Here is an 18,766-nt window from a genome sequence, read left to right on the forward strand (position 1 = left end):
TAAATCTCAGCATCAGGCAACACCAGTATTCGCAAAACCCTGCTCAGCTGCGGCCTAACCCAGGAGGCCCCTAAAGCACTTGGTACCTAAGTTTTTGCAGTCAATGCTCCCTAGCCGCCTATGGTTTTTTTCCTCTGAGCATGTGGGCTGCTGCCTCGCTCTAGGCATCTGAATTCCTCAACCCCAGAGACATGCACAAATCAAGGGAAGATAAGAATTCCTGTGCCTAACTTCCCTGCAGGGCCTGATCCATTAAGCATTCTCAGACCACACCTAACTCCAAAAAAAATAGCCTACAGGGTAGCAGAAAGAGGAGGAGTTCACTCATAATATTTAACCCTGTGTCTGAGGTACTCACCTGGGATGTGGGAGACCCCCTAATCCAAGTCCCCCCTCCCAGCCTCCTGGTGGGGAGGAGGGTTTTAAACAGGAATCTGTTACCTCTCAAGTAAGATTCCTAGCCACTGGGCTATGGGATATCCTAATGTTGGACTACTGGTGAAGCTGTTCCACTTCGGATAACTAATTAAAGAGTCATTGGAGGAAATGGACTGGATCCCGGGTATCTGCTCCAACCACCAAGCTACAGAGTCATTCTCATGCTTGCACTCTCTCTCTCTTTCTGGCTCAGTGTCTCTTTAATAAGTTAATCCAAACTGGGACAGTTTCAACAGGAGACATTGAGGGAGCCCCACATCACAATATCCCAAAGCTCAGTGGGTCGGACCCTCAGCTCAGAAATGGCAGATTTACATTCAAATCCCTGTTTCCACCTCAGGTGGAGGGAGGGACTTGAACCAGGTGAGTGTCCTAACCACTGGGCTAAAAGTTATTAGGGAGCTTCCCCTCTGCAGATTCTTGCAAAAATGGTGTGGGTGCCTCATTTCAGGATGAGAATCCCAAGCAGTGGGAGATGCCTCCCTACAGCCTGGATTTAGGCCCTGAAGTCTCCCTTCTTGGCATCTCCCATTGGTGAGGCAGCTCCCTGCTTAGCATGCTGGTTTTAGTGAACCCCATTCTGACGTGCCTATTTCTCCCTCCACTCATTGCATAGGGAGCCCCAGTGCCAAATGTAGGGTCTGTGAATCCCACTGATATTCTAGGCACCTAAAACACAGGCACCGGGACACTTGGCATCACCCGATCTAGCTCCCTTTTTGAAACTGAGCCCCAGAAGTAGGAAATTGCATGCAATGAACTCACCAATCTCATTTCCCTTTAGACACAGGACTCCATTCATTTGCTAACACTTCTATCTCCCAATCTGTTACCGTAGGCTGGATATTCAAAAGTGACAGCCTATGTTTCACAAAGACTCAAACTGCATACAACATGGTGGAAGGGAAGGCTCCATCTAGGGCCCTGTACAGTCAATGAAAAGACTCCCATTGATTTCAGTGGGCTTTGGCTCAGGCCAAGGGGCCAGAACTTGTCTGTGAGCGAGGAGTCATTCCTGAACTAGAGCCTGATTAAGCCCCATGCGGTGAGGAGTCATTCCTGTGCTAGCCTCCAGCCAATCCACAAGCCAGGAGCTGGGCTGGTGACTCTAAGGACAGGTATATAAGCCCCACAGGAGGAACAGCAGCTCAGTCTGCCCAACTTCATGGCTTGGGACTCTCCCCTGCCTGTTAGTGGTGACAGACTCCACAGACCTTAGCCTGCTCCAGTCCTGCTCTGACTCCAGCTCTGTTCCGAGCCCGGGTCCTGTTCCAGCCTGGCTCCCAGGCCCATTCTTGCTTTGTTTCAAACCTACTCCTGACTCCAGCTCTGACTTTTGGCTCCAGTTCCTGTTCTAGCTGCCTCCATACTGATCACTAGGCCCCACTGCCACTGCTACAACCACTAGGCCTGACCCTCCACATCTAAGACACTGGCCCAATTTGTCTTGTCTCTGATAGTAAGATATGGAATTGGCCTGTGTGAATAATAGTTTGTAATAACTGATACTCTTCTTTCATTTGTAATCAATGACAAAACTCACACTGTCTTCAATGGCAGCATGACTGAGCTCAAATTGATCAACAAAAGAATGAACTAAGAGCCAGATTATGAATCCCTTGCTTAGCAACTACCGATATTAACTGTTCATCTGAAGACAGTAAGACTCCTCAAGAGAGTAATAGCAAGATATCAAAAAGATATTTAGGCACCTAACTCTCATTGAAATCAGTGCTTATGAATGAGAGTACGAGTGCCACATGCTGGCACCTTTAATTATCTGTAAGAGTGGCAGTGTAACAGTGTGCAGGTGGGCCCCTCTATCTTTGGTCACTTCTGCACCCACAAACCAGCCAGAGACCTCTGCTTTGGTGCAATCACCCGTGCTCTTTATTTACAGTACAAGTTCCCACCAACTTGTAGCTACAGACAGCATCAGGCTCACAGCCTCAGGGACTGCTAGCTTCTGCAGTCAGCAGGGGAGAGCGGCCTCTAACTCCCTGGCTCCTCCATTTCCTCTCTCCCTGGCTTCCTTCCTGCAAGCCTTTATGTAGCCCTTGGCTAATGATGTCGGCAGCCATTCCCTGTTTGGCACTTAGGCCTGGGCTTACTCAAGGAGCTCCAATTCCCCTTTCCTGATTGGAGCTGGCCTGACAGAGGTCTGGCTCAGGGTTTCCTAGCCAGCACCCTGTCCCAGGCATGAAAGAAAGAAAGTGTCCTAGATTATGCTTCGCCAAACAGTGTTGAAGATAGAAATTCACACACTGAAAACAGATAGAATTCAACTCTCTTTATACTTAGATTTTTTTTTAAATGGTACGTTCTAAATTTCATTAATTAGCATTGCTGGTTAAAAGCCTGGGATTTCCATGGTAAATCTTCATAGTAAATTCAATCTGGCAAGACATAATGCACCAAAATCTCCCCTGAAGTCAACATGATGTTATCCTCAAAAAATGCTGCGGGATAGGGCTCAAAGTGTGTTTTTCATTTCATGACCAAATCAAAAAGGAAAAGCTTTTTAAGTTGTTTGTTTCACAAAAAGTATTTCCTCTTAAGAAGTAGAGCAAATGGGCCTGGTTCTCCTTCCCTATACACACACTTTAGAACAATGCAACTTTAGTGGAATGACTCCTAATTTACATCAATGTGAATGAGGGGGGAATCAGGCCCACTGACTCCAGTGACATTACTCCTGATTTATGTCAGGATCAATGAGAGGAGAATCAGACCTACTAGTGACTTACACCTGGATGAATGAATGCTCCTGATTTACACAAATAAAAGTGAGATTTGAAAGAAGACCACTTGCTTTACTGAGCTGTGTTACACACATGACATAGGAGGGTTGTATATAGGTGATCCAGATTTATCATGGATTCTGTCAGTTTCCATTATCTGATACAGGTATCACATTGTTCACCATTTCCAGTCAGCTACCTCAACAGGGAATCAGTGATAATTCAAGGACCAGAGCGTGAGGTGATGTAAATCAACGTAGATACACAGAAGTAAAGATTAGCTAAACCAATTTACATTACCTACGGATTTGTAATGAGGTCATTCCTATTCAAAGTATGGAAAAATATATAGAAATTCTTTATTGCTTGAAATATGTTTTATGGATGGTGTTCTGGAATGTTATAAGAACAAATGAATTGCCATGCAGCACCATCCTGTCTACAGTGATGGCCAGAAATAGCTGTTTCAAAGACAGCAGAATTGTACGATAAATCATAGAGAAAATTTATTCCTAACTCAGACAGGCAGTAGCTGACTGGTATCCCAAAGCATGAAGTCACTATACATATCAAAACATTTTAGAATTTTGAGAATATATATGTGACTAAATAATATCCAATGATAATGAGTTCCACAGGTCAGTTGGTCAGGTAAGTGGAGAGAGACAGAAAGTGTAGGAGAGATGGACACACAGAAAAAAGATAGATAGATAGATAGATAGATAGATAGATAGATAGATAGATAGATAGATAGATAGATAGATACTGTGGATTGCAATGATTCATTTGTTTGTACTTGCACAAATAAATATTTGGTCAGAATTTGTCACTGCAGTGCACGATACCTTGACCCACTGTGTTTCATCTCTATGTTCAAAGACTGTTCATTTTTTCAAACATTTCTTGACCACAATCCTTCTTAAAGAATCTTTCACTTCCTTGTTTCTAAGGCTGTAGATGAAGGGATTCAACATGGGAACGAAAAGGGTATAAAACACAGACATCGCTTTCCTTGGGAACAGAGAAGCTAGCCTACTGGGTTGGGAGTACATCAAAGCAGTGGACTCATAAAATAAAGTCATACCATCATGTGGGAGGTGCAGGTGGAGAAGGCTCTGTGTCTGCCCTCAGCTGAGCGAATCCTGAGGATGGTGGAGATGATATAGATGTAGGAGATGAGCACAATCAGGGCAGTGCTCACTATGATGAGGCCGCAGAAGGTAAACATCACAAGATAATTGACATACGTGTCACTACAGGAGAGACTAATCAAGGGAGGGCCATCACAGAAGAAATTATCAATCTCATTAGACCCACAATGGTTCAGTGTAAAGGTGAAACTTGTTTGCACCATTGAATTCACACAGCTGCAGATATACGACCCTGCAACCAGCTGAATGCAAACCCACTTGGACATGGTGACGGGATACAAGAGTGGGTTGCAGATGGCAGTGTATCTATCATACACCATCACTGCAAGGAGAAATGCTTCGGTGGTGAGGAAGACAGTGATGAAGAAGAATTGGGTGGCACATCCATTGTAGGAAATGGCTTTACTCCCTGCTAGGAAGCTCACCATGGCTGTGGGGGCAACAGAGGAAGAGCAGCAGAAGTCTAAGAAGGACAGGTTCTTGAGGAAGAAGTACATAGGGGTATGAAGGTGAGAGTCAGCTCTAATGATGAGGACCAGGATGGTGTTTCCCAGCACGGTTATGATGTAAATCACCAGGAACATCACAAAGGGGACAATTTGGAACCACAGACTTCTTCCAAACCCCAGCAGGATGAATTATTTCACTCCTGTGTGGTTTGCCTTTCTTACTGACTCCATGGCTGACATTTCCTTTAGAAAATAGAACAAGGTAAAAGTTAAAAAGGTAAAATACAGAAGATACATTGAAGCTTCTCCTAAATGTTCTTCAACTCAATTGGGGTTAGTCACTTAGATGCTTTGGAAATTCCCAGTAGGTTCCTAAATATTTTAAAAATCTGGCCTCCGTTTTTGTTTCTTTCTTTCTTCGTTTGCTTGTTTTAGAAAAATGTACTATGAAGTCCAGATTAATCAGCTTTCTCCTACAATTATGATTCATGACTCTTCTTCTTGGCTGATTAAGATGTGGGCAAAATCCTCCATGAGTAACACCATTCATTTATAAAAGGGTTTTAGAAATAGGACTATCTATCTATCTATCTATCTATCTATCTATCTATCTATCTATCTATCTATCTATGATTTAATTAATTATCATTTCTGCTCCTGACAGATTGCAATGGTTCTAGCTGAGAGCTTTAACCTCTGTACAAAATATCCTTACTCAGGGACATCCAATGGGAGTTTTGCATGAGTATTGATGAGGAAAGTCTGAGTATGAATGTAAGGACTCAGTATTTACTTTTGACAACAAGTTACTTCTACTTTGGCTGACTTGTGTGTTAAGTGTCTGATTCTGCCACCCTTAGTCACATTGAGTAGTACCTTCTTTCCAGTGTAGCCTTCTTGATAACAATGGATTGTTCATTTCAACTGTTTGATAATTAACCTTACAAGTACGTGTATTCATGGCTAATCACCCTAGATTTGAGTCTTTTCCATCAGAGGGAGGGACGTTGGGCTCTGGTCACTGGAAGTTAGGCCAACAACCTACAGATATCTAGACAATTCTCTCAAGATGTGTCTAGAACATTACAAAGCATTTCCCAATTTTCTAATGTCTGGGTGAGTGGTAGAGTAGGTTTGAAAACAACAGAAAAAACAATTCACACCATACTTTTAGAAAGCATATACTCTGAAATTTTCAATATTTTGACTAAAGCCTGGCAAGCAAAACCAATTGAACCATTTGGTATATGACCCTCTCTGCCAGATGGTGTCAGCAGCCCAAAGGAGTGGCTTCAATTTTGTTATGGGTTTTCTTAAAGACTTCACTCACACCAGCTTCAATCACCACTCAGAAAACGAGGAAATGTTATACATCACCCGGGCACCCTTGATGGGCAAGTCTTCCACCTGGCAAGTCCCAAATACAGGGGTTGCAACAGAGAGAACTTAATTTGGGGTGGATAGGTGAAAGGAAGGCAACAGACTGGATTTGGGGAAACCAGCAATTCTTAAATTAAAAAGTTCGATGACGTGAAACTCTCCCTGGGTATCTCAAAAGTAGATCCAACCTCAGTACTCCTTTAGCTTATGTGTTCTGGCCAATTCCCTGTTCCCCAGCTCCGCCCTCACCATTCGTTGTCCAGGATTGGAGAAGTCCCAGGATTCTAGCTGGTCAGGGATGCGTGGGATGTTCTGTTACCAGCTGGAGTGATTTCAGCTTTCCTTGCTGGGCAAGGAGGCCTGCACCAGTGTCCCTTGGGCTGGCTGCTGTTTTTTCTCTGTGGCTTCAGTGCAAGCTGACCAGCTCTGCTGCCCTTTGTCCCCTTAAAGCCGCCACCTTTGCCATCCATTGCCTAAGCCATCCACTGCCTCCGAGAAGCTGCTGGTGCTGCCTCTCTGCACCACCCCTCCCCTTGGAGCTGCTGCCATTGCTGATTTGTTCCACCCATCACCATCAACGCACCTGCCACTGTTCTGCGCTGTCCAACAATCTCAGCTTGGCTCTTGGGAAGGGATCAGTGGTGCTTAGGGCTCTTGAGAAAGGCTTCACCACCCGAGAGGCACAAGTAGCTGCCTTTAAACTCTTTTTTTCCTTCTTCTAGCTCTGTCCAGGCTCCCTTGCTGCACTGTGCCTGACAGATATCTTTGTGAGGGCAACCTCGGGCATGTTCGATGTTGATGTCCTGTCCTTCTAGCTCCCAACAAGGTCAATTGCACTTTATCCCCACAACTCAAAATTGAACTGCACTTTAAACAAAATGCTCCACACTGTCATGTAAGTGAAATGCAAATGAGGCCAGGTCCATCTAGTCAATTCCCTTTGCTCTCCAATAGACAGTGGCAGAGAGCTCCCTCAGCAATGGAGTCCTTCCCCCATTTCATCCACAGGTGACAGTGCTGGGCTCCCTTTTAAAGAGATTTTTCCTCAAGGGACTGCAACATCTAAATCAAACTGCTGTCTGAAATTTATTTTGCCTACTATTATCACAATTATCACCTGAAATGACTGTTAGTAAAACAGTTTAGACAGCAAATATTATTCAAGGTTATCCAGTGAGATCACTGAATGTTTTAGACAGAAGCTATCTGTGCAGAGTCATTTTCAGTGTTTCCACCCTTAGCTGGTCAGTTGTCCCTGTTGTTCGTGTTATTGTTTAATGCCACAGCAGGAGAAAGAAAGCATTTTAAAATAAATCATAAATTCCCAGCAGATGGCAAGAGCACTCAGAGTCATATGCCACACCTTGAAGTCTTTAAATTCTATCTATCTATCTATCTATCTATCTATCTATCTATCTATCTATCTATCTATCTATCTATCTATCTATCTATCTATCTATCTATCTATCTATCTATCAAGTGATTAGATTGCTGGTCGACAATGTCCATATCAAAGTCCTGATGCTGCAAACAAATAGATATGCCTGTGAAGAACTTGTCTCAAATACCTGTCATGGGAGGTCTAAGAGAACGTAATGCTGCCTCAGCACAGGGAACCTGACTCGATGACCTCTCATGGTCCCTTCCAGCACTACCTTTCTTTGATTCTTTGGCAGCAGTCCCATTGAAATCAATTGCCTGATTCCCAACAATAATTGTCCTCATGTTCGTGTGTTTCTAGAGGCAGGTTATTGATTGATTGATTGATTGATTGGCCAGAGCAAGTACTTTTGTGGGGTATAAGGGAAGAATGAGTTGATTGTTAAACACTTAGCAGTTTTGGATCCAATTCTTCAAGTACTTCCCTCAGGCATAGTGTTTACTATGGTGAGTTCTTCCATTGACTTCAGCACTATGGCAATATTTAAATGAAGAAATGGACAAAAGACTTTTCAGTGCTAACTTAAAAAAAGGTGTAATTCAGACCTTGTGCTAAGGAAAACTATAGAAGTCTTGACCAAAAATTGATTACACTTGAGAGCATATAGGCAGAATATGAAAGAATAACCAGGGAATCAATAGAAAATATACCTTTAAATATATAACGCCTAATATCTTACCTTGTTTGGAATCCAAGTAAAAGTCACCAGAATATCAAGTGTCTGGGGAACTGGAGGATGTTTTATCAGGGTGTTAAGTTAAATCTCAAAAGCAGTGTTTTGAAGAGCCCACAAAGGACATTCAGCCAAAGGGAGTTTGTTCTATTGTAGGATACATGCCTCAGATGTAAACTCAAGATCTTTGCTAAACTAACTCAGCAGCAGCACAAAGCAAGATCTGCACTGTCTCCTGGAACGGAGACAGCACTGCTTCTAATGGTTCCACCAGTCTTTGAGAGGCAAGGCCAATGTGACAAAAGAATTAAAGAGATACCCAACAGACCTGAAGTAAGACTGATCAAGCCTGGACTTGAAACACAGTTGACGTGTTTGAACTCTGTTAATATTTCCATAGGAGGCACAATAAACATGTGTTTGTGATCAGACCAGTGGGAATACCACAAATCCAAGTGATTAAGTCATAAAAAGAGTATGCTTATCTATCTATCTATCTATCTATCTATCTATCTCCTCATATTAAAGAATTCCAAGGGCATTACCCTGCATTTACACCAGTAGAAGTGAGAGTCTGATCTGATGACCTTTTCAAACAATGGAAAGAACCTGCTTGCCTTCAGTGGGCTTTGGATCAAGCCATGAGATTAGAATCAGACCCACTATCTCTTTCATAGATTCATGGATTCCAAGGCTGGACAGAACCATTGTGGTGATCACCTAGTCTAACCTCTGTAAAACCCAGGCCAGAAAACCGCCCTGAAATAATTCCTAGAGCAGATTTTTTTTCTTCAAAAACATCACATCTTGATTTAAAATGGCCAGTGATGGAGAATCCACCATGAACTTTATTAAGTTGAACTTTATTAAGTGATTAATTACTGTCAACTGTTCACATTGTATGCCTTATTTGTAGTCTTAATTTGTCTAACTTCAACTTCAAGCTATTGGAACATTCTATACCTTTTTCTGCTGAACTGAAAAGCCATTATTAAATATTTGTTCCCTGTGCAGGTATTTATAGACTGTAATCCAGTCATCCTTCAACCTTCTCTCTGTTAAGTTAAATTGATTGAGCTCCTCGACTCTATTACCATAGGACAGGTTTTCTAATCCTTTAATCATTCTCATGGCTCTTCTCTGAACCCTCTCCACTTTATCAACTTCCTTCTTGAATTGTGGACACCAGAACTGGACACAGGATTCTAGCAGGGGTCACTGTGCCAAATACACAGGTAAAATAAACTCTCTATTCTTACTCAAGATTCCCCTGTTTCTGCAGCCAATGATCACATTGCACAGTGTCACACCAGGAATTCATGTTGAGCTAATTATCTATTACATCCATTTTTCATAGTTCCTACTTAAATTTATGGAGATATCCTATCTCCTAGAACTGGAAGGGACCTTGAAAGGTCATCGAGACCAGCCCCCTGCCTTCACTAGTAAGACCAAGTACTGATTTTGCCCCAGATCCCCAAGTGGCCCCCTCAAGGATTGAACTCACAACCCTGGATTTAGCAGGCCAATGCTCAAACCACTGAGCTATCCCTCCCCCCTACTTCTCAGGATAGAGTCTCCCACCATCTAAGTGTGGCCTACATACTTTGTTCCTACATGTATACATTTAGCCACATTAAATTTCATATTGTTTGCCTGCACCCAGCTTACCAAGTGATCCCTTTGTATCAGTGTCCTCTTCATTATTTACCACTCCCACAATTTCCGTGTTATCTGCAAACTTTATCAGTGATGATCTGACATTTTCTTCCAGGACATTAATACAAATGTTAAATACCATAGGGCCTAGAACCAATCCCTGCAGGACCCCACTAGAAATGCACCAATTTGATGATGATTGTTATGGCTGATAGAATGAAGTTCAGGAAGTGGAACATACATGGATGTCAGCATTTTGTTTTCAAGGGGCAGTAGATGTTCTCCCATTGAAATCAGTGGTAAACCTCATTGTGACTGTAAAAGCAGCATGATTGTTCTCAATCTTAATTAGAAAATTAAAACCACAGAAACATAAAAAGAGCCCACTGAACTAAAGGCCAGATTGTGAACCCCAATGCACAACAATCACTTAAATGAGTAGCCCCACTGCAGTCAATAATGTTAATCAATGGAGTGAGGTCCAGATCCCCAAACATACTTAGGTATCTACTACTTGTAGTAGGATTTTTGAGGATTTGGCCCTAGGTGCTTCTGATTATGAGTAGCCTTAAATTTTCACATTCTGGATTCAGAGAGAATATATGTCACTTCATAATTAGATCTTTATTTAAACATGTGGTGCATTCAGAGTTTCATTACCCAGGTTTGCAAGGGAAAGGAACTCAGTAATTACTGTCCTGGGACCTCCCGGTTAAATCATAGAATCATAGAATCATGTTCCATTCTATGCATCCGATGAAGTGGGCTGGAGCCCACGAAAGCTTATGCTCAAATAAATTTGTTAGTCTCTAAGGTGCCTGTTCTTTTTGTGGATACAGACTAACATGACTGCTACTCTGAAACCTGTCAATAGAATCATAGAATATCAGGGTTGGAAGGGACCTGAGGAGGTCATCTAGTCCCACCCCCAGCTCAAAGAAGGACCAACCCCAACTAAACCATCCCAGCCAGGGCTTCGTCAAGCTGGGCCTTAGAAACCTCTAAGGAAGGAGATTCCACCACCTCCCTAGGTATCATAGAATCATAGAATATCAGGGTTGGAAGGGACCTCAGGAGGTCATCTAGTCCAACCCCCTGCTCAAAGCAGGACCAATTCCCAACTAAATCATCCCAGTCAGGGCTTTGTCAAGCCGGGCCTTAAAAACCTCCAAGGAAGGAAACTCCACCACCTCCCTAGGTAACGCATTCCAGTGCTTCACCACCCTCCTAGTGAAAAGGTTTTTTCCTAATATCCAAACTAGACCTCCCCCACTGCAACTAGAGACCATTGCTCCTTGTTCTGTCATCTGCCACCATTGAGAACAGTCTAGATCCACCATCTTTGGAACCCCCTTTCAGGGAGTGGAAAGCAGCTATCCAATCTCCCCTCATTCTTCTCTTCTGGAGACTAAACAATCCCAGTTCCCTCAGCCTCTCCTCATAAGTCATGCACTCCAGACCCCTAATCATTTTTGTTGCCCTCCAGTAGACTCTCTCCAATTTGTCCACATTCTTTCTGTAGTGGGGGGCCAAAAAGTGGACTCAATACTCCAGATGTGGCCTCACCAGTGCCGGATAGAGGGGAATAATCACTTCCCTCTATCTGCTGGCAATGCTCCTACTAATGCAGCCCAAAATGCCGTTAGCCTTCTTCACAACAAGGGCACACTGCTGAATCATATCTATCTTCTCATCCACTGTAATCCCCTGGTCCTTTTCTGCAGAGCTGCTGCCTAGCCACTCGGTCCCTAGTCTGTAGCAGTGCATGGGATTCTTCTGTCCTAAGTGCAGGACTCTGCACTTGTCCTTGATGAATCTCATCAGATTTCTTTTGGGTCAATCCTCTAATTTGTCTAGGTCTCTCTGTATCCTATCCCTACCCTCCAGTGTATCTACCACTCTTCCCAGTTTAGTGTCTTCTGCAAACTTGCTGAGGGTGCAATCCACGCTATCCTCCAGATCATTAATGAAGATATTGAACAAAACCAGCCCCAGGACCAACCCTTGGGGCTCTCCGCTTGATATTGGCTGCCAACTAGACATGGAGCCATTGATCACTACCCATTGAGCCCGATGATCTAGCCAGCTTTCTATCCACCTTATAGTCCATTCATCCAGCCCATACTCCTTTAACTTGCTGGCAAGAATACCGTGGGAGACCATATCAAAAGCTTTGCTAAAGTCCAGGAATAACAGGTGGATTTTTCAGGGGGACGGAATAGGGGGGAGCAGCAGAGGCACAACTGGAAGGTTTCCTCCTCCCTCCCTGCCTCAGCATCTGGCTTACAGGTGGCGGGGATGGGGGGGTTGCTATTTTGCAGTGGGGAGTATCAGGGACCACCCCCACCCCGGTGTACTGAGCTGTCCCCTCCATCTCAGTTGCCAATGGCAGGGAGTGGTTGTGATGTTTTGCAATGGGGGGATGGGGAACCCCCCTGCCCGGGGCACTGATCTGTCCCCTTCCCCCCTCCCATCCTCACTGTCCATGCTAGGAGCCACCCCCCTCCATTGCAGGGTATGCACAGTGCTCTCCCCAGCCATGCATCCCTCGCCAGAGTGGGGCATGAAGCTGTTAGCGGGAACATCCTCATCCTGGCCCCGTCAGCCAGGCTCACTCAGCTGCTTTGCCGACTGGGGGCTCCCCTGCCAAATCCAGGATTCCCCTCCCCCCCCAAAAAAACTTGGGGTCCTGCTCCACCCCACCCTAACTCCACACACACAACATGGCTGCCCCAGCCCTTCCAAAACACCCTTAACTCTTCATATGCCTTTGGTCAGACGACACTCCCCATAACAACAGCTGCTTAGGAAAAACATAGCAAAAGGGCAATGTTGCTACTAACCAGCATCTACTGTAACAGCAAAAGTGCAGTATTGTCAGTATAGCTGCATCTAACTAGGGGCTTTCACCAGCACAGCTATGTCCATTAATGATTTCAGCTCTTCACACCCCTGAATAGCAAAGCCATGCCGGCAGAAGTCAGGAGTCTAGACCTAGCCACAGGGTTAAAGGATGGATACACGGTGGGGTGCTGAAATGTAGCTGTCTGCAGAAGTATGAAAATGTTGGCTTTACCTTGATCTCCACTGTGCAATCAGCTAGAAACTGTGTGGTGGTATCTTCTCTCTACCTTCCACTGAGCTAGTGTGGTGTGTGATTGCTGGTGAGTATTTGCTTCAGGTTAGGGGGCTGCCTCCTCATAACATAAGAACTACAGTTCACCAAATGACATTAATAGGCAGCAGGTTTAAAACAAACAAAAGGAAGTATTTCTTCACACAACGCACAGTCAACCTGTGGAACTCTTTACCAGAGGATGTTGTGAAGGCCAAGACTATAACAGGGTTCAAAAAAGAACTAGATAAATTCATGAAGGATAGGTCCATTAATGGCTATTGGCCAGGTTGGGCAGGGATGGTGTCCCTAGCCTCTGTTTGCCAGAAGCTGGGAATGGGCGACAGGGGATGGATCACTTGATAATTACCTATTCTGTTCATTCTCTCTGGGGCACCTGGCGTTGGTCACTGTCGGAAGACAGGATACTGGACTAGATGGACCTTTGGTCTGACCCAGTATGGCCATTCCTATGTTCTTATTGCAAGGGAAGCTACAGATTGAGGGTCTGATTCTCCTTGAACTCATCCTGGTGTAAATTAGGAGTAACTCCACTGGATTCAATGAAGCAGATTCTGACTACAGTGTAAAAGTCCGAAGATTGGTCATGAATGGACTTGATGTCTAGCTGGCAGCCGGTATCAAGCAGAGTGCCCAAGGGGTCAGTCCTGGGGCTGGTTTTGTTCAACATCTTCATTAATGATCTGGATTATGGGATGATGGGAGGGATTGCACCCTCAGCAAGTTTGCGGATGACACTAAGCTGGGGGAAAGGTAGATACGCTGGATGGTCGGGATAGGGTCTAGAGCAGGGGTGGGAAAACTATGGCCCGGGGCCCACATCTGTCCCTTCAGACGTTTATATACAGCCCCCGAGCTCCTGCTGGAGAATGGGGTATGGGAGTGGGGTCAGGGGGTTGCGCCGCTCCATGTGTGACGTGGCTCCACATGGCTCCCGGAAGCAGCAGCATATCCCTCCTCTGGCTCCTATGTGTAGGGGTAGTCAGGGGGCTCCGCATGTTGCTCCTGCCCCAAGCACAGCCTCTGCAGCTCCCATTGGCCGGGAACCATGGGTGGTGCGTGCAGATGGGGCAGTGTGCAGAGCCACCTGGCCCTGCCTCCATGCCCCCTCCCACCCCTCAACCCCCTGCCCCAGCTCTGATCCCCCTCCTGCCCTCCAAACCCCCTGGTCCCATCCCAGAGCACCCTCCTGCACCCCCAACCCCTGAGCCCCAGCCCCACCCAGTCCAGGGCCAGCTCCAGGGTTTTGGCCGCCCCAAGCAGCCAAAAAAAAAAAAAAGCCGTGATCTGCGGCGGCAATTCGGCGGAAGGTCCATCGCTCCGAGCCGGAGTGAGGGACCGTCCGCCGAATTGCCGCCGAATAGCTGGACGTGCCGCCCCTCTCCGGAGTGGCCGCCCCAAGCACCTGCTTGATAAGCTGGTGCCTGGAGCCGGCCCTGACCCAGTCCACAAAAGATTGAAAACCACTGTAAGGGGTCTGCCAAAGTTTGCTCTTACCATAGGCTATGGTTTTCAATCTGTGGTCTGCAGACACCTGGGGGTCTGCAAACTATGTCAAAGATTTGCAAAGTGGTCTGCACCACCATTCAAAATTGTTTCCAAATTAAAAAAAGGTAGAAAACCACTGGATTTGTAGATTCATATATTATATTACTATTAGATAATTCCAGCCTGACCTTCTGTGTAATACTATGCATAAAATTTCACCCAATTACCCCTCCACTGAGCCCAATAATTTGTGTTTGACTAAAGTATATCTTCCAGAAAGAAATCCAGTCTTGATTTGACGACATCGGGAGACAGAGAATCCAACACTTAACTTATTAATTTGCTCCAATGGTTAATCTACCTCACTGTTAAAAATGGTAGGTTTCAGAGTAGCAGCCGTGTTAGTCTGTATCCGCAAAAAGAACAGGAGTACTTGTGGCACCTTAGAGACTAACAAATTTATTAGAGCATAAGCTTTCGTGGGCTACAGCCCACTTCTTCGGATGCATATAGAGTGAAACATATATTGAGGAGATATATATACACACATACAGAGAGCATGAACAGGTGGGAGTTGTCTTACCAACTCTGAGAGGCCAATTAAGTAAGAGAAAAAAACTTTTGAAGTGATAATAAAGATAGCTCAGTACAGACAGTTTGATAAGAAGTGTGAGAATGCTTACAAGGGGAGATAGATTCAATGTTTGTAATGGCTCAGCCATTCCCAGTCCTTATTCAATCCTGAGTTGATTGTGTCTAGTTTGCATATCAATTCCAGCTCAGCAGTCTCTCGTTGGAGTCTGTTTTTGAAGTTTTTCTGTTGTAAGATAGCCACCCGCAGGTCTGTCATTGAATGGCCAGACAGGTTAAAGTGTTCTCCCACTGGTTTTTGAGTATTATGATTCCTGATGTCAGATTTGTGTCCATTAATTCTTTTGCGTAGAGACTGTCCGGTTTGGCCAATGTACATGGCAGAGGGGCATTGCTGGCACATGATGGCATATATCACATTGGTAGATGTGCAGGTGAACGAGCCCCTGATGGTATGGCTGATGTGATTAGGCCCTATGATGATGTCACTTGAATAGATATGTGGACAGAGTTGGCATCGGGCTTTGTTACAAGGATAGGTTCCTGGGTCAGTGTTTTTGTTCAGTGATGTGTGGTTGCTGGTGAGTATTTGCTTTAGGTTGGGGGGTTGTCTGTAAGCGAGGACAGGTCTGTCTCCCAAGATCTGTGAGAGTAAAGGATCATCTTTCAGGATAGGTTGTAGATCTCTGATGATGCGCTGGAGAGGTTTTAGTTGGGGGCTGAAGGTGACAGCTAGTGGTGTTCTGTTATTTTCTTTGTTGGGCCTGTCTTGTAGGAGGTGACTTCTGGGTACTCGTCTGGCTCTGTCAATCTGTTTTTTTCACTTCAGCAGGTGGGTATTGTAGTTTTAAGAATGCTTGATAGAGATCTTGTAGGTGCTTGTCTCTATCTGAGGGATTGGAGCAAATGCGGTTATATCTTAGAGCTTGTCTGTAGACAATGGATCATGTGGTGTGTCCTGGATGGAAGCTGGAGGCATGTAGGTAAGTGTAGCGGTCAGTAGGTTTCCGGTATAGGGTGGTATTTATGTGACCATCGCTTATTATTATTCTCACACTTCTTATCAAACTGTCTGTACTGAGCTATCTTTATTATCACTTCAAAAGTTTTTTTCTCTTACTTAATTGGCCTCTCAGAGTTGGTAAGACAACTCCCACCTGTTCATGCTCTCTGTATGTGTGTATATATATCTCCTCAATATATGTTTCAATCTATATGCATCCGAAGAAGTGGGCTGTAGCCCACGAAAGCTTATGCTCTAATAAATTTGTTAGTCTCTAAGGTGCCACAAGTACTCCTGTTCTTTTTACTGTTAAAAATCTGTGCCTTATTTCTAATTTCAGTTTGCCTGCTTTTGATGTGCAGCCACTGGTTCTTGGTATGCCTTTCTCTGATAGAGTAAAGATCTCTTATTACCCTGTATTTCTCTCCTTATACACCATGATACTACCATGGCATTGCAGAGACTTGGTGGGATAAATCTCAGGAATGGAATATTGGTATAGAGGGGAATAGCTGGATCAGGAAGGACAGGAAAGGAAAAAGGGGAGAAAGTGTTGGATTATACATCAAGAATATATATATATTTGTTCTGAGGTCCAGAAGTAGGTGAGAGCAGACCAGCTGAAAGTCTCTGGGTGAAGATTAAAGGGTGAAAAAAGAGGAGAAATGCCATGGTAGGAGTCTGCTATAGACCCCAAAATTAGGAAAAGGTAGTAGATGAGGCATTTCTAGCACAAATAAATAAATAAATAAATAAATAAAAACTACACCTGATAATAATGGAGGACTTTAACTACCAAGACATTTGTTAGAAAAGGAATATGGCAAAACACAAAATAGTCAGTATAGTTCTTGGAATGTTTGGGGGACAACTTTTGTTTCAAAAATGGAGGAAGTAATCATGGGGAAGCCATTTCAGACTTGATTCAGATTAATAGGAAGGAAGTGGTTGAGAATTTGAAGGCTAAAGGTAACTGGAATGAAAGTGATCAAGAAACGTTAAAGTTAATAACTTTAAGGAAAGGAAGGAGTGAGAGCAGCAGAATAAGGGCAATGCACTTCAAAAGTGCAGAGTAACAAACTCAGAACACTGATCGATAAAGTCCCATGAGAAGAAAATCTAAGGGAAAAAGTAGTATATGAGAACTGGCAGTTTCTCGAAGATACATTATTAAAGGTGCAAGAGCAAATTATCCTGATCTGAACGAAAGACAGGAAGAATAGTAAGAGGCTGATATGGCTCCATCAGGAGCATTTTAATGTTGTGAAAATGAAAAAAGAATCCAAAACAGTGGAAATATAGACAGCTTGCTAAGGATGAGTACGAAAGGATAGCACAAGCATGAAGGACAAAATCAAAATGAATCACACCTTACAGGGGACATAGAAGGCACTAAGAAGAGGTTCTCTAATACTACATGAGGAGTAAGAGAAGGAGAAAGGAAAGTGTAGGTCCTCTGCTTAGAAGGAAAGGAGAGCCAAAAACTGATAATATAAAGAAGGCTGAGGTATTTAGCAGCTGTTTTTCTTCAGTTTTCCCTAAAAAGCTTAATGGTGACCAGATGTTTAATACTAAAAGCAAGGGGGAAGGAAAACAAGCCAAAATAGGAAAAGAACAGGGCAAAGAATATTTAGATAAGATAAACAGGGCCTGATGAAATCATAGAATCATAGCAAATTAGGGTTGGAAGAGAACTCAGGAGATCATCTAGTCCAACCCCCTGCTCAAAGCAGGACCAACATCAACTAAACCATCCCAGCCAGGGTTTTGTCAAGCCGGGCCTTAAAAACCTCTAATGATGGAGATTCCAACACCTCCCTAGATAATGCATTCCAGTGCTTCACCACCCCCCTAGTGAAATAATGTTTCCTAATATCCAACCTAGACCTCCCCCACTGAAACTTGAGACCATTGCTCCTTGTTGTGGCATCTGCCACCACTGAGAACAGCCTAGCTCTATCCTCTTTCAAACCCCCCTTCAGGTAATTGAAGGCTGCTATCAAATCCCCCGTCACTCTTCTCTTCTGCAGAATAAACAAGCCCAGCTCCCTCAGCCTCTCCTCGTAAGTCATGTGCTCCAGCCCCCTGATCATTTTCGTTGCTCTCCAGTGGACTCTCTCCAATTTGTCCACATCCTTTCTGTAGTGGGAGGCCCAAAAGTGGACACAATACTCCAGATGTGGCCTCACCAGTGCCGAATAGAGGGGAATAATCACTTCCCTCTATCTGCTGGCAATGCTCCTACTAATAAGCCCAATAAGCCAATAAGCAGCCCAATAAGCCATTAGCCTTCTTCGCAACAAGGGCACACTGCTGAATCATATCTATCTTCTCATCCACTGTAATCCCCTGGTCCTTTTCTGCAGAACTGCTGCTTAGCCAGTCGGTCCCCAGCCTGTAGCGGTGCATCAGATTCTTCTGTCCTAAGTGCAGGACTCTGTACTTGTCCTAGTTGACCCTCATCAGTTTTCTTTTGGCCAAATCCTCCAATTTGTCTAGGTCACTCTGGACCCTATCCCTACCCTCCAGCGTATCTACCTCTCCCCCCCAGCTTAGTGTCATCCTCGAACTTGCTGAGGGTGCAATCCATCCCATCATCCCGATCATTAATAAAGA

The 18,766-nt window shown here is 44.4% G+C and overlaps 1 pseudogene; it reads right to left on the reverse strand.

Annotated features, from left to right (window-relative positions):
* Nucleotides 1–4,063: 4,063 nt before the first annotated feature.
* On the reverse strand, nt 4,064–5,019 carry LOC135886710 (olfactory receptor 9S13-like; annotated as a pseudogene).
* Nucleotides 5,020–18,766: the final 13,747 nt, after the last annotated feature.

Source organism: Emys orbicularis, chromosome 12, assembly GCF_028017835.1.
Source record: "Emys orbicularis isolate rEmyOrb1 chromosome 12, rEmyOrb1.hap1, whole genome shotgun sequence".
Lineage (NCBI taxonomy): Eukaryota > Metazoa > Chordata > Testudines > Emydidae > Emys > Emys orbicularis.